At 44.7% G+C, this 15,771-nt stretch overlaps 1 protein-coding gene across 1 annotated transcript in view; it reads left to right on the top strand.

Moving 5' to 3' along the window:
• Positions 1–953: 953 nt before the first annotated feature.
• The window catches only part of cacng5a (calcium channel, voltage-dependent, gamma subunit 5a), a 63,241-nt gene continuing 48,423 nt past the window's right edge, over positions 954–15,771 (top strand). The window contains 1 exon segment of the mRNA NM_001326562.1: positions 954–1,174. The gene's annotated coding sequence lies outside the window, so the exon portion shown is untranslated.

Below are 15,771 nucleotides of genomic sequence, written 5' to 3' on the forward strand. Positions count from 1 at the left end.
CTGTCAGTACTCTTATCAGCACATTTAGTCTAGTGCAACAGGATTTTTTTTTTCCCTCAGACAGATTTACAGAAAAAATACTGTTGTGAACACTATGCATTAAAAGCCTATGGGTTTAGGTCTTTCTCTTTCCAGTAATCCAATTATTAATAGTGAGACATTACACTCATCTCTCTAGAGTACTCAATATTATACTAAAAATCCAAGCATCAACATTGATAAAAGTGTGGTTTGAACTGCCAACAAACCAGCAACACTGAAAGGGAATAACATGGATAAGCCCTTTTCATCTTTTTTAGTTGACATATGGTGAGATCATTTAAATGATCTGCCACTTCTCACACTGGCTTAATCTCAGACTTACCAGACCCTAAATATTAATGTCAAAATGTAGTTTTTTTATGGTTACCTTTTAAAGTTCTGTTGACTGAAAGGGGTGTGTGGAAAAAGTATGACCAACCTAACCTCGGGATTAAATTATTTAATTAAATTTATAATCCAACTGTTGGGTTTGTTCATATATTACTCAAATTTGGGTTGAAATAACCATTTACATGGTTTTTCAACAGAACAGACATTCTACTGCGCTATAAATAATTGTGTACATGTCAACGTATTTTCATAGCCATAACTTCAACCTCTTACAAATGCTCTGCGAGACAGTTGATGTAAGTTACTTGTAGTGAACAGTTTCTAAAGTGCACCATCAAAATAACTGAACAATAAAAAATAAGTTGTAAATTTGTCAGTCAGAAAACCAATTCGGTGAGTGGACCAAAAAAATATGGCGCAAATGCTCTGCGAAGCCGTAACATCCATAACACATTACCCCAAAAGCAACATGATCATCCATAACAAAACAAATCATGACACAGCAATCTACATCATCTACCTAAAGCCAATAACACAAGAGCAGTGGCACAGTACGCATACAAATAGCCTCTTGTGGCGTTGTCAGTCCGTGACGCGCAGAAAGAGAGAGAGAGAGGGACTTCCACAGAGCTCGGAATAATGCGCGGCGCATTTCGCCGTAAACATGTGTGAAGGGTTTTAAGTGGTTCTTATGCCTAGGAGCTGCTCTGTGATGAGATAGGTTTGTTAAACATTTGCGTCTTTTGTGCTTAATCGACGACGAAGTGAAGAACGCGCGCAACACCGACAAGTCTCAGCGCAGGTAAGTGGAACTAACAAAACTGTTGTGTATAATGGCCCCTCCTAAAATTCTATAACATTCCTTAAAAAGCTGAACTTTTTTTGCTATCCAAATTTTCTTGTTCATTTTCTCACTTTAATCACATTTATCTGGAAATTTTGTATGTTTTTTTGTCAGTCGACGCAAATTGTGAGAAACTAAATATAACAGGTCAACGCATGTTGAGATGAAAGCATTTTTACGTAATGCTGTCATGCAAAAAATGATATTAATTCATTGTACTAGCTACTTACATATTATTAAGGCTTTTTACAGGCTATGTATGCTTTATACATATAAGTCTATATGGAATTTTGCAAGGTAGGAGCACCGAAAATAGAATTTAGATGGCTGTCAGGGGGAGTTCTGTCGTTGTAAGCAGGTTTGCAGCTTCAGCACCAAGGACAGATTCCCTCTGTCTGGAAGCCTCAGAAGTAGGCTAATAGTTTGCTGTCACATGGCAACAAGCTGTCTCCTACAGTCATCATCACTTTTGATAACAACTACTAATATGATTATAGACGAACAGACTGTAATAGGGATCTTATATTATATTATATTCATGAAATATTAAGTTTGTTGAATATACATAGATAATTAGGTACAATAACTGATAACAAACAACACTGATTCCATCTGTAAGAAAGTCCACGGCTCTTTCTTTTCCATAGAAAAAAAGTAAGCTACTTTTAAGACATGTAAAGTGTAAATGCATTTTTTTTCATGCTTTTTGTATCATGACATGGTTTGATTGGTTTATCTGAATGACTATGCTGGTTAAAACTCCAACTTAGGTGAATGGAATTCAACAGACACAGATTTGTGACATATAAATTGCAACTTGATTATTCATTTTCCATTACATCTTAGAATTTGAATTAAAAATAATGTTATTTTGATGCTATAATTGGTCTTCACATCAAGGCACACGCACACAGACACACACCAACACTGTGACTTAGTATAGCAATACCAGTAAATTTTAACCTTGTTGGGACATTCTTTGATCTCATATAGTAAGGGAATAATCGTTATTCTTTATAAAACATTTTTCACAGAATTATTATTTTTTTTTAATGTAAAATTGTAGATGTTTCCTGATATTGTTTACACAAGAAACATCATTATGTCTATGGTGTGTGCGTGTCTGTGACTGTCCATGTGTGTATTTTAAAGTATTGTTTCACCTACATCACCGGATGCATCTAAAGCATGTGTTGTATTGTAATACCAAGGTAATATGAGGTGTCAATTCACTAGTTCAGTTACAGTATGTCTAACGATTGTGATGAGATTGATGACTCTTGTTTGATCAGTCTGATATTTGTAGCTTTGCTGTGATGGCCTTTGTAGTGTAGACGCAATATGTGCACTTACATTTTGTGTCCAGAGTATATACACGGTTTCAGAAAATAAACAACTGCTACCAAATCTTACATTCACAGATATTTATACAGTATGTCAACAGTTCTGGATATTCTGGCTCCCTTGTATAGTTCATTGCATTCCTAAGTAGAAATTATAGCCCCGATTGTCTCTGTCAGTTGATGGATGTTGCTAGATGGCATGCAATGCCATTACATTTCCCACAGAACAAATATCCTTCATCCTGTTGCCTGAGTGGAAAATATTTTGTAACATGGCTGCTTTTGCTGTGATAAATGCAGTGGTGAAAAGTAGCTTTACTTGAAATTAACTTTTTTATTATAATTAAATTGTGCTTCTTTTACTTGAGTTGTTTAGAAATGCATGTTGTTTCATTCATGTTGTTTCTATAGTACATGTTGAATAAACAAGGCAGGATTTTAATAATGAGTCAGTAAGTATTAAAATCTGTGCTGATGCTACATAAAGGACCATGCAGGCAAACATAAAGGCTTATCCCAGTTTTGCCAGAAAACATCTTGATGATCTCCAAGACTTTTGGGAAATTACTCTGTACTCTGATGTACAAAAGTTTTTTGAAAGGTGTGGGTCCCATTATCAGTGACATAAAAGTAACACTGTATTTCAGAAAAAAGAACATCACACAAACAGTAAAATGTGGTGGTGGTGACAGCTTGTTGGTCTGGGGTTGTTTTGCTGCTTCACTGAAAGACTTGCTGTGATAAATGGAACCATGAATTCTGTCGTGCAACAAAGTATTTTGCAAGATAGTGTCTCGCCATCTGTTAGTGACATCTAACTGAAGCAAAATTGGGTTCTAGAGCTAGACAATGATCAAAGAAACACCAGCAACCACTACTGAATGGCTGAAGAAGAAACTAAGTAATAACTTGGAGTGGTCTAGTCAAAGTACTAACCTGAATCCAATTGAGATGATGTGGTATGACTTTAAATAAAAGGTGCATGCTCGAAAACATCTGTAAAACTCAATTTTTTCATCTTAAAAATGTTGCCAAACTTTGACATATGCTATCAATATCTGATACAAAAAGTTTATTCATGTATTCATGACCTTTCAGTTAGACTGTTGTAGTGTGTTACTAGATGGTTTACCTGTATGCCTAATTAACAAACTTCAGCTGGATCAGATTGCAGCTACAGAACTAAGTAATATGACCATATTTCTCAGTTTTTCCCAACATAGCTTTGGCTCACTATTAAACATCGTATATCATTTTATTGACTATCTACAAAACTCTGAATGACTTAACTCCCCCGTATTTAAGGAAGCACCTGGTGTATTACAGTTCCTCATGACCAATATGCTCAATTAATTCTGGACAATTGATTATTCCTAGAATATCACAATTGACTATAGGTAAATGATCCTTCTCGTATCTGGCACTTAAACTCTGGAACAGCTTTCCTAGCACATTTCAGGAGGCATACTTAGTGTACTGGTAGAAATGTGTTGCAGTAGGAAGGGCATCTGGCGGTAAAACATGTACTAGAGAAATTGCTGTGTGAGTCATTCCACTGTGGCGACCCCTGATAAACCAGGGACTAAGCCGAAGGAAAGTGAGTAAGTGAGTGAGTGAGTCTGCAGAGCAACCACTTAGTAATGCACTACAATCATCTAGCCTTGAGGTCATGAATTCATAAAGTTTTGTTTTTACCATTTGACATTGAGCGCATATGAAGTGATTTAGAATTTGGTTGTATTTTTAAAATGGAAAAACACAAATGCTGAAAATGTGGTTTTCAATTGCCAAATCACTATTTAAATTGAAAAATAGAGAGTGATGAAGCAAATTATAATATGGTAATGGTTAGGAGGCCATGATTGACAGAGACCATTGGGCAAATTTGGCGAGGATACCAGGGTTGCATCCCTACCCTTTATGAGGGGCATCCTGAGATTTTTAATGACCACAAAGAGTCAGGACCTTAGTTTAACTTTTCATTTAAATGATGGTGCTCACAGATGTTCTCATCCCTATACTGGGGCACTAGGAGCCACACAGACCACAAGGTGGGAACACCCTGTTGGCCTCACTAATATTGGTTTTAACAGCAACCTAGTTGCAACTAGAGAGCGTGTTGCGACAAGGTGATATGTCCTCTGTTGTGATACTTAGGCTCACCAATAATAATAATATTAAAATTCAAATGTAAATTTTAGTTGATGGTGTAAGTTCTAAGCAATTTTTTTCCAGTAAAAAAAACACACAATGGAGTCAGTGAGGGGCAAAGTTCAAAAGGGAGACAGCTCTGGGGAAAAAGCTGTTCTTCAGTCTGCTGGTTTTTGTCTAGTGGAGCCTGAAGCGCCTGCCGGAAGGCGGGGCTTTGAGATGTGGGTCGCCAGGAACTTGAAGGATGAGACAGGTTCAATGGTCATCCCATTGATGTGAATGGGATCATGTGAGCCTGTTCGTCCCTTTCTGAAGTCCACAATGAGCTCCTTGGTCTGGTTGGTGCTAAAGAGAAAGATTATTGTCGGTGCACCAAGTGGCCAGATGCTGTATCTCCTCCCTGTAGGCAGTCTCATAATTATTGCTGATTAGACCAATCACTGTGATGTCATCTGCAAATTTGATGATGTTGTTGGATTTGTTCACAGGCCTACAGTCCATGGTAAAAAGGGAGTAGAGGAAGGGGCTCAGCACGCAGCCCTGTGGTACACCAGTGTTGAGTGTGACGGTGGTGGAGCAGATGTGGCCTGATCTAAAATTCCATGGTCTGTTAGTCAGAAAGTCCATAACTCAGTTGCAGAGAGATGTGTAGATATCCAGGTCTCTAAGTTTGATCATAACTTGGAAGGTATGACAGTGTTGAATGCTGAGCTGAAGTCAACAAACAGCGTGTGTGAGCACAGAGTGCAGTGCTATGGAGACTGCATCTTCTGTGCTCCTGTTGCCACGGTAGGCAAACTGATGTGGGTCCAGTGTGGATGGCAGAGAGTCTTTTAGATGTGAGAGGACCAACTGCTCGAAGCACTTCATGATGATTGTTGTGAGTGAAGACGTTTGAGGAGGTGAGTGTGATAGGTGAGTTGTCGGTTAAGGATGTGATCCTGGTGTAGGGTTCTTTATTGTCTCTTTCAAAATGATGATAAAAGTAATTTAGCTCATTCAGGAAGAAAACATTTGTGGCTGTGGGTGTGGACTGGCTGGGTTTGTAGTTGCTGATGGCCTGGATGCCCTGCCACATGCGCCAAGGATCAGAAATGGAAAAGTGCTCCTCTAGCTTTAGCTTGTAACAGTGCTTGGCCTTTTTGATGCCCCTCCTCAGATTAGCCTCGGAAGTGCTGTAGGCCCGTGCATCCCCTGATCTGAAGGCAGTGTAAACATACACGTAAATGAAGGTCTGAGCCTATAAAGTCTATATATACTATATATAGTATATAGAGTAACCCATTCTGAGCTGGGATCGTACCGGCGACTTTTTGCATGGGAGTCAGTTGCTCTACCTAGGAGGCTAAGGTCTGTCGCTAGAGCACCTTTAGAGGTTAGAGGAATGAGGTTTACCTGCTTTATCAGGTATCAACTTTATCAGATCCTCAGTTGACCACTGATTGATTTAAATATATGGTATTCCTGGAGTTGAGAATACAGCAATCTTGCCTTTACTCAAAATGGTGGCATGGTCAGAGACAGTGGCTACCCTGGGTCTTAAGGACGGTGTTTTTATATCTTTTAATACTGTCTGTACATCCTCAAATAATGTTATCCATATCCATAAGGAAACCACTAAGAAATACATCTATAATCCCCAAAGCTTTTTGAAAATTGGCAGCCCATACAAACACCACTCTTGCCAGTTTTCGCTAAGAAGCTACAAGGCCTTTTTTACTGCTGAAGCTAAAATTCAAGACACTCACCAACTGATGCTACTCTCATAATGCTACATTACAAGTGGTGTGAGAGAGATAAAAGTCCAGTGTGCTTAGAGGTATACAAGCTAGGCTAAGGTCTAGCCCCACCAGACCAGCTCTCTCAAATATACACTCGCTGGAAAAAACACTGGACATAATCCAACTCAACAGATCTACACAGCATGAGGCAGGAGACTGTTGTGTGTTTGTCTTCACTGAAACATGGCTAAAGATCAACATCTTGGACCTGTTACTGAGGGGACAGAGATACACTTTTGTCTGGTAAGACCCACGGGGGAGACTTGTGTGTAGGTCAACAAAGAATAGGGTAAAAATACTGCTGTAGTGACAAAACACGGTTCATCGCTGATGGAGTTTATGCTTTTGAACTGTCAACCATTTTATCTGCTGCAAAATTGTGCGACGATTCTTTGTCTGCCACTTCTGTCTTGTTAATTCTTTTTTTTGGTGGCAGAATCTAGACACTAGTGCTGTCTTGTCTTGTATGTTGTGCTCAGCTCGAGTTTTCTCCTGTTGAGCACTCTTATTCTGTTCTTGTCTGTCCTCGTCTTTTGTATGAGTGTCATCTTGACCACTCTCGGGCCATGCGAGCTCCAGTTCTACATGGGTGCGTGAAGTCTGGACATGCTCAGAGTGTGCGCTCACATCCTGGTCTTTGTGTTGTTTTGCTTGAGACATGATGTTTTTGTTGGAACATGCATGTCGCATGTGTGAGTGCACGATGAATGTTTTCATTTATTGTGAGCTTGTGTGTTGCGTTCTATTTGTGATGGTGTTGTGTAAGCACATGGCTTCATGTTTACATTGTGGCCGTGTGCTGAAGGGTTTTATTTCATGTAAATACACGGTTAATGAGTTTCCCCATTGGCTGCATGTTCTGTTCCTGTTTTCTCATGAGCATGTGGTTGTGTTGTCATGTGTCATGTGCTCTCCTGCCTATTGTCTAGTCCCATCCTCTTTGGTGACCCATTTTTGGCTTATTATGTTCACCTGTGTGTTAATGAATTATTTCTCCTTTATATTCTCCTTATGTCTGCTGTCCTGTGCCAGTTCATCATATGGTGTTTCCAGTCTTGACTTGTCGTGTTTGTTTGTTTATTGTTATTTTAGTTATGTTTTCCCCCTTGGATTAGTTTTTGTTGCTTTTTGTTCATTTTGTATTTAATAAACCCATTTTTGTCTGCGTTTGAGTGGTCACTCCTTTTCCCAACCACAAACGTGACATTGTTTTGTCACGGATGACTTTTTCCATGACCAAACACTTAAGATGTGATTTGTGAACTTTACAACGCCATCAGCGAGCAACAAACAGATAACCCAGGTGGCTTTTTTATCATAGCCTGTGACTTAAACCGTGCAAATCTGAAAACAGTGTTGTCAAAGTTTTGCCAACACGTGAACTTTGGAAAAACAAGGATAAACAACACTTTGGACATTGTTTACACAACCAAGAAGAAAGCATAAAAACCCAACCCTGCCCCCACATTAAACACTGACCATATCTCTGTTATGTTGATCCCAGCAGACAAATCACTTCTGAAAATCACCAAACCGGTTAACAATCTCATCACAGTTTCTCATCAGGCCAGAAGATGGTACCTTAAAATTACAGGTCTGCTTCCAGTGCACAGACTGGAACCTGTTTAAAGGGGCAGCCACCTACAACAACCACACAGACTTACATTTATGCACTGAAACTATCAGTGTTTATATCAAAAAGCGCATTGATGATGTTACAGTCATCAAAGCCATCACCACATGTGCAAATCAGAAGCAGTTGATCACCGCATAGGTTGATGGGCTGCTTAAGATCAAAGATAAAACCTTCATATCAATGAACAAAGAAGCCCTCAAAACAACAGGGGCCAACATTCATACGGCATCAAGAATGTAAAGTGGCCATATGTGCAAAAAAATCAATAATCACTTGACATACAGTAAGAACACAAAGTCTGTGGCAAGCCATTCAGTCCATCTACGACTACTACAAGCCTCTACCACAGGCCTGTGATGATGACACATCTCTCCCAGATGCCCTAAACCACTTTTATTTACAATTTAAAATACAAAATGACACACCTGCACAAAAACTACCCTTACCTGCCAATGACCAGGGCCTCATGTACGAAGACTTGCGTGGAAATCTTACTAAAACATTGCGTATGCACAAAGCTGTAAATGTGCGTACGCAGAAAAAAATTCAGATGTATGAAACACTGCGAACGCCGAATCTCACGCATATTCTTTTGTACATCCGAATGAACGTGAAACTGAGCGCAACATGCACGAGCACAAAACCCCTCCCTGCCTCCTCCCCCGTATGAATATGCTAATGACTATGCTAATGGAAAAACCCAACGAAAAAGCAATGACAAAATCAAGCAAAAAGAGAAACTTTGAACAGAATGTGAAATTGAGGTGCTGCTTTTGGAGGCAGACCGGAGAAAAGTGGTGTTATTTGCAAGTTTGTTCTCCGGAATTAACAACAATGGAAAAAAATTGAGTGGGAGAGTTTAGCTGATGCGGTTAACACAGTTGGGTCTGAACATCGACTGAGTGCATTAAAAAAGAAATAGTGTGGTTTATATCTGTAAAATGTTGCTGTACCCTTAGCAGTCTCAGTGGCGCACCTCGTAAGACGCATGTGATCATGTAATGACACGTTTGAGCATAAACTCGGCTCGAATATCGCTACATATCAGATTTTGCCCACTATTTATCACGAGAAAGACAAGTAGGAATCATCAATAAGTTTGTGCATCATATTTTATTTGCACATTTATTGAATGGAAATGTTTCTGATTCACTCATGCAAATTCATCTTCGGATAGTGTCTTCATAGCAATGTGCGTGCGGTAGATTGCTCAGATTACATTGGGAACACAGGCGACTGCTGCAAATTGTGCTTTAATGTTTAGCTGGTCAACTGTATGGTATGGAAACCTTACATACCTACTAGATGAACCCGTCTCATACAGCTGCCATTGCAAGGCTCAGACACTTTGTAGAGAGAAAAATTAACACAACTGCCTCTAGGAGTCGCCAATGGAAATAAAGCAGACACGCACAAAAAATGTGCGTACGCCAGCCAGAAAGCTGCCGTTAAGCTGCGCACATTCCCACGTTCAGTTCATTGTTAGTAAATCCAAACGTGAGCAATTCTGAGCATGAAACCTGGCGTACGCAGTTTTTGTTTTTGTGCGCAGCAGCGTTGATACATGAGGCCCCAGGTGCTCTGTCTGTGTTGAGTCGATATGAGGAAAACCCTATCTTGGATTATCTCTCGCAAGGCTGCGGACAACATACCTGGCCATGTACTGAAACACTGTTATACACAATATATCACAATAATACTGGTACCAAATAAATCATCTGAATCTTGTTTATACAACTACTGTCCCTATAGCACTGCGTCAAGTCATGTTGCTGTGCTTTGAGAGGTTTATCATGCACAATATCAAGACCAGCTTCCACAATGCACTTGATCAGCTCCAGTTTGCATATCTTTCAAATCACTTTATAAACGACGTAATTTCCTCCACCCCCCACCTGGCTGTTACCCACCTAAAACTAAAGACTCTTGTGTTAGAATGCTGTTCGTCGACTTCAGTTCAGCATTCAACACAATAATACCACAACAGCTCATTAATAAACTAAAACAGCTAGACTTGAACACCTACCTCTGCTATTGGATCCTGGACTTTCTAACTGGAACACCTCAGTTAGTCTGTGTCAGCCACAACACCTCAAGCACTACCACAATGAGTATAGGTGCTCTACAACAGGCTATGTGCATAGCCTGCTGATCTTCATACTGCTGACTCGTGACTGCACTGCCAATTTGCTGATGACACAACAATCTCACAAAAGGTCTCATTAGCACACCAAAAAAATGCAATACGGAGAGGAAGTAGCACAGCTGGCTGAAGAGTGTGGCACTAACAACCTATCTCTCAATGTAAAAAAGAGAAAGGAGGTCGTGATGGACTTCAGGAGAAACTCTGTTGACCACCCCCACTGACCATTGACAGCTCGACTGTGGAGAGATTTAGCAGCACTAAAATATTATGGGTGCATTTCACAGAAGATCTCACCTGGACCACAAACTCCATGTCCCTTTTCAAGAAGGCACACCATTGTCTACAATTTCTTCACTAGCTAAAAAGGCCAGGTTTCCCTGTACCCATTCTCACCACCTTTTACAGGTGAACCATTAAGAGTGTGCTGACCTGCTGCATCACTGTCTGGTATGGAAATTGCTGACCGCAAGATCCTTCAGCGGACAGTGAACACAGTTGAGAAGATCAACTGTGTCCCTCTCCCCTCTATTCAGGACATTTTCCTTTCACAATGCTCCAGCAAAGCTACATTCAGCAATTTCACAAGAAGAGGCTGTACACACAGGAAGTGCTTATTATACTAAGGAACTGACGTGGATGAAGTGTCAAGCATGAGTGATCTACATGTTAAGTCAAATAAGTCAAAGATGTGTATAGACATCCCGCGGCATGATCCGCATGAATGAAGCAACACGAGTTTGACGTTTGACGTGCTTATTGCACATATCGTGTGAATCGTTCGAGACGGAAAATCTGAACTTCAGCGACAGTAGCACCAGTTTAACCAATCATGAGCTTGCTTTTGTAGGGGATTGATGACGTAGTGCCTGTTGTTAGCGTCCGAAGGAAAACCCTTTTGCCGACCAGACAACAGTTCATCAAACTGGGCTTGGCTCAGTCTGAAGCACCGCTGAAAGCCTCCGTCATTCAGGTATAATTTCTGAAGGAGTAATGAACTCACACAGTTGGCACTTAGACACGGTGCCAAACAAATCTACACAGTTTTTCAGCCTTCCTAAAGCACATAAACACCATGTTAGAAGTTTATCAACGAAGTTAGTGTCATCAGGAAGACAGAAACCCCGACCTTGATGCGAATCCACATGTATTGTGAAGTGAATCTGATGCGCAAATTAAGCGAATTAGACGCGAATGAGGCGGGTGAACGTTCGAGGTTACAGATGTAAACCTTCGTTCCCAGAGGAGGGGAACGGAAGTGCCATAAGTGGATGAAATCCACGATGGGAGGATTCGGATCAGAAGCCGCTTGTCTGGAGAGTATTGAACGGGCCAATGAATGAAATCAATTGGCAGCGTAGGCTTGCGCAGGTGCACACCTGAAGCTAGCAAACGCCATCCTTTTAAGCTGAAGAGACTTTCAAACAGCTAAGGGACAGTCATTATGGCGACGGAGTATGGCACTTCCGTTCCCCTCCTCGGGGAACGAAGGGTTACTTCTGTAACCTCAAACGTTCCCCTTCGGTTGGGGAACTTCAGTGCCATAAGTGGATGAAATCCACGATGGGAGAAGTATGGAAAGCGCCATAATGACTGCACCTTACCAACGCCCCCGATGAGGAGATAGTCAAGCAAGCGTGATGCACCCACATCATGGGAGGCGCGGTCCTCCAACGTGTCCCTGGCCCTAATTTATCCTACTTCAACAGAAGTTTTACGGATTTAGATATATTTTTTGGGAAGTCGTGAGCATCTAGATAATTCTAGGAAATACGACAGTACGTTGGGAAGCGTGCAATCCCGATAGGGAGGACGCTGCGGAGGCCATCCGTTACCCAAGGGGGGGATAGATGGCAGAATTTACATATGGACTAGCCCTAAAAAGGGGGAGTACTCATAGCAAAAGAGTGGTTAGCGGAGAGGGAAGACACGGGTCCGCCCAGGGGGGAGACTTAACCGTGGCGGAATAAGCATATGGGATCGCCTAGTGGGGATCACGCATAGCAGGCACCTATACCCAAAATGCGGGCTGACCAGTGGGCAGACCTACAACGTAGTGGGCCAGCAAGTGACTCCTCCGCTGAGTCAGTGCTGGGGGCCACGGAGGAATCTGCAGGGCTCACCTGACGGGGAACTTTACTGACAGATAAAAAGGCGAACGTACCTCCGTGTTAGGGAGAATGGCGCAGCAAGCGTGTTTCAACACCCTACCGAGTTGTCTCCTCAATCACCAAAGGGTTACCTAATACCCTTGAGGAAACCGGCTCCACTCGCAGATTGTAAAACCTTGCAAATGTGTTGGGTGTCGCCCAGCCCGCAGCTCTACAGATGTCTGTTAGAGAGGCGCCGCGTGCACGCGCCCAAGAGGATGCAACGCTCCGAGTGGAGTGTGCACGTACTCCCGGGGGACACGGCTGACCTCGACTCGAATAAGCGAGTGAAATGGCATCCACAATCCAGTGGGATAATCTTTGTTTCGATACGGCACTTCCCTGCTGCCGACCGCCATAACAGACAAAGAGCTGCTCAGATGATCTAAAATTCTGAGTACGGTCCACATAAATGCGCAGAGCGCGAACTGAACAAAGTAAAGAAAGGGCTGGGTCTGCCTCTTCTGGGGGCAGCGCTTGCAGGTTCACTACCTGATCTCTAAAGGGGGTGGTAGGAACCTTGGGCACATAACCGGGGCGGGGTCTCAGGATGACGTGAGAGTAATTCGGCCCGAATTCCAGGCACGAGTCACTGACTGAAAATGCCTCCAGGTCCCCGACCCTCTTGATGGAGGCCAACGCAACCAGCAGAGCTGTCTTCAGGGACAGAAATCTTAGAGATACTGATTCGAGTGGCTCAAAGGGATCGGATCGCAGACTCGTGAGAACGAGGGCGAGATCCCAAGAGGGCATGAGAGGGGGGCGAGATGGATTAATTCGCCTAGCACCCCTAAGGAACTGGATGACAAGGTTATGCTTTCCCATGGTGCCGCCAGCTACCGCGCTATGATAAGCGGAGATGGCGGCCACGTAAACCTTGAGAGTGGAGGGCGACAGCCTGCTGTCCAACTTCTCTTGAAGGAAAGAGAGCACAACACTAATCTGGCAATTTCGGGGGTCTTCTCTGCGAGAGACGCACCATTCAGTGAATAGACTCCACTTCAGGGCGTAGGCGCGCCTCGTGGAGAGGGCTCTAGCCTGAGTGATGGTATTAACCACCGCAGTCGGTAGGTTACCTAAGTCTTCCTCGCGTCTAGGGACCACACGTGGAGGTTCCAAAGATCAGGGCGAGGGTGCCAGATGGTGCCCTGTCCCTGAGAGAGTAGGTCCTCTCTCAAAGGGATCCGCCAGGGGAGGGCCGTCGCGTGGAGTGAGAGCTCTGATATCCAGGTCCGGTTGGGCCAAAGGGGCGCAACTAGCAGAACCTGTTCCTCGTCCTCCCTGACCTTGCACAGAAACTGCGCGAGCAGGCTCACTGGGGGAAACGCATACTTGCGCATGCCCCGAGGCCAGCTGTGGGCCAGTGCATCCGTGCCGAGAGAGCCCTCGGTCAGGGAAAAAAACAACTGGCAGTGAGCGTTCTCGGGGGAAGCAAACAGATCGATCTGGGCCTCCCCGAATCGCGCCCATATCAGTTGAACAGTCTCGGGGTGGAGTCTCCATTCTCCAGGGCGTAACAGCTGTCGTGAGAGCGCAACGGCTGCACGATTGACCGTGCCTGGAACGTGAATGGCGCGCAGCGATTTCAGCCGCGGGTGACTCCAGAGGAGCAGACGGCGGGCGAGCTGAGACATGCGGCGAGAGCGCATACCCCCCATGCGGTTGATATATGCCGCCGCCGCCATACTGTCCGTCCTGACCAGCACGTGTTGCCGCTCCAGCACCAGTAAAAAGCGGTGGAGAGCGAGGAACACTGCCAACAGCTCTAGGCGATTGATATGCCAATGCAGCTGGGCACCCTTCCACAGGCCCGCAGCCGCATGCCCGCGACACACAGCCCCCCAACCCGTGTTGGAAGCATCTGTTGAAACAACAACATGGCTGGACGCCTGTCCTAGAGGCACACCGGCCTGTAGGAACGAGGGGTCGTTCCAAGGGCTGAGGGCGCGGCGACACAGCGCAGTAACCGAGACCCGGTGTGTGCCCGCGTGCCATGCGCGTCTGGGGACCCGATCGTGAAGTCAGTGCTGAAGTGGTCTCATATGGAGCAACCCGAGCGGCGTGACGGCGGCTGCGGATGCCATAAGCCCCAGGAGCCTCTGAAAGAACTTCAGTGGGACCACTAGTTTGCTGTCGAGCTCCCTCAGACAGTTCAGCAACAGGCGAGCGCGTTCCTCGGAGAGGTGCGCTACCATGGTGATCGAGTCCAGCTCCATCCCGAGAAAAGAAATCCTCTGCACGGGGGCGAGTTTGCTCTTTTCTCGGTTGACCTGAAGCCCCAGTAGGCGGAGATGCCGAAGCACCTTGTCCCTGTGCATAATCAATTGCTCCCGCGAGTGGGCTAAAATCAGCAAGTCGTCGAGATAATTGAGTATGCGAATGCCCGCGAGCCGAAGGGGCGCTAGGGCACCCTCCGCGAGTTTGGTGAAGACCCGCGGAGACAGAGAGAGCCCGAAGGGGAGGACCTTGTACTGCCACGCTCGACCCTCGAACGCAAACCGCAGAAATTGGCGGTGGCGTGGAAGAATGGAGACATGGAAATACGTGTCCTTCAGGTCTATGGCTGCAAACCAATCCTGAGGACGAACGCATTGGAGAATGCGCCTCTGCGTGAGCATTCTGAACGGCAGCCTGTGCAGACAGCGGTTCAAAATGCGCAGATCTAGGATTGGCTGTGACCCACCGCTCTTTTTGGGTACGATGAAGTATGGGCTGTAAAACCCACTCTCCATCTCGGCTGGTGGAACCGGCTCGATTGCACCCTTCGCCAGGAGGGCAGCAATCTCCTCTCGCAAGACAGGGGCAGACAGGGGGTTGACCCTGGAGAAATACACGCCCGTAAACATGGGGGGCCGTTTCGCGAACTGAATCGCGTAACCGAGTCTGATTGTGCGTATGAGCCACCGCGAGGGGCTGGCCCGCGCTAACCAGGCAGGCAGAGCCCTCGCTAATGGAGTCATTGCTACAATCGCTGACGTACCAGCGGTGGGGCAGCGCGGAGTGGGTGTGCTGATCCGGGAAGCACGAGGGTCCCGCGGAAGAGCTGGAGGAGAGCGATTCGCTCTGGCTCTGCACCCTGACTCCGGAGAGGGGGCTGGAGGGCTGAGGGAAAGGGGGACCGTCCCCCCAGCGCTCGTGAGCCACTGGCGAAGCACGTAGAGTCTGCGAACCGGAAGGCAGCGCGTCCCGGACTGGCAGAACTCGTGCAGTCACATCCGGGGAAGGGAAAAAGTGCTCTTTTACTGATGTTTTGGTGGCACTGTAAAGTACCGTTGTTATCACGCCCGTAAACTTGGGGGGCGGTTTCGCGAACTGAATCGCGTAACCGAGACTAATTGTGCGTATGAGCCA

This window comes from Danio rerio, chromosome 6 (genome assembly GCF_049306965.1).
Source record: "Danio rerio strain Tuebingen ecotype United States chromosome 6, GRCz12tu, whole genome shotgun sequence".
Classification (NCBI taxonomy): Eukaryota; Metazoa; Chordata; class Actinopteri; order Cypriniformes; family Danionidae; genus Danio; species Danio rerio.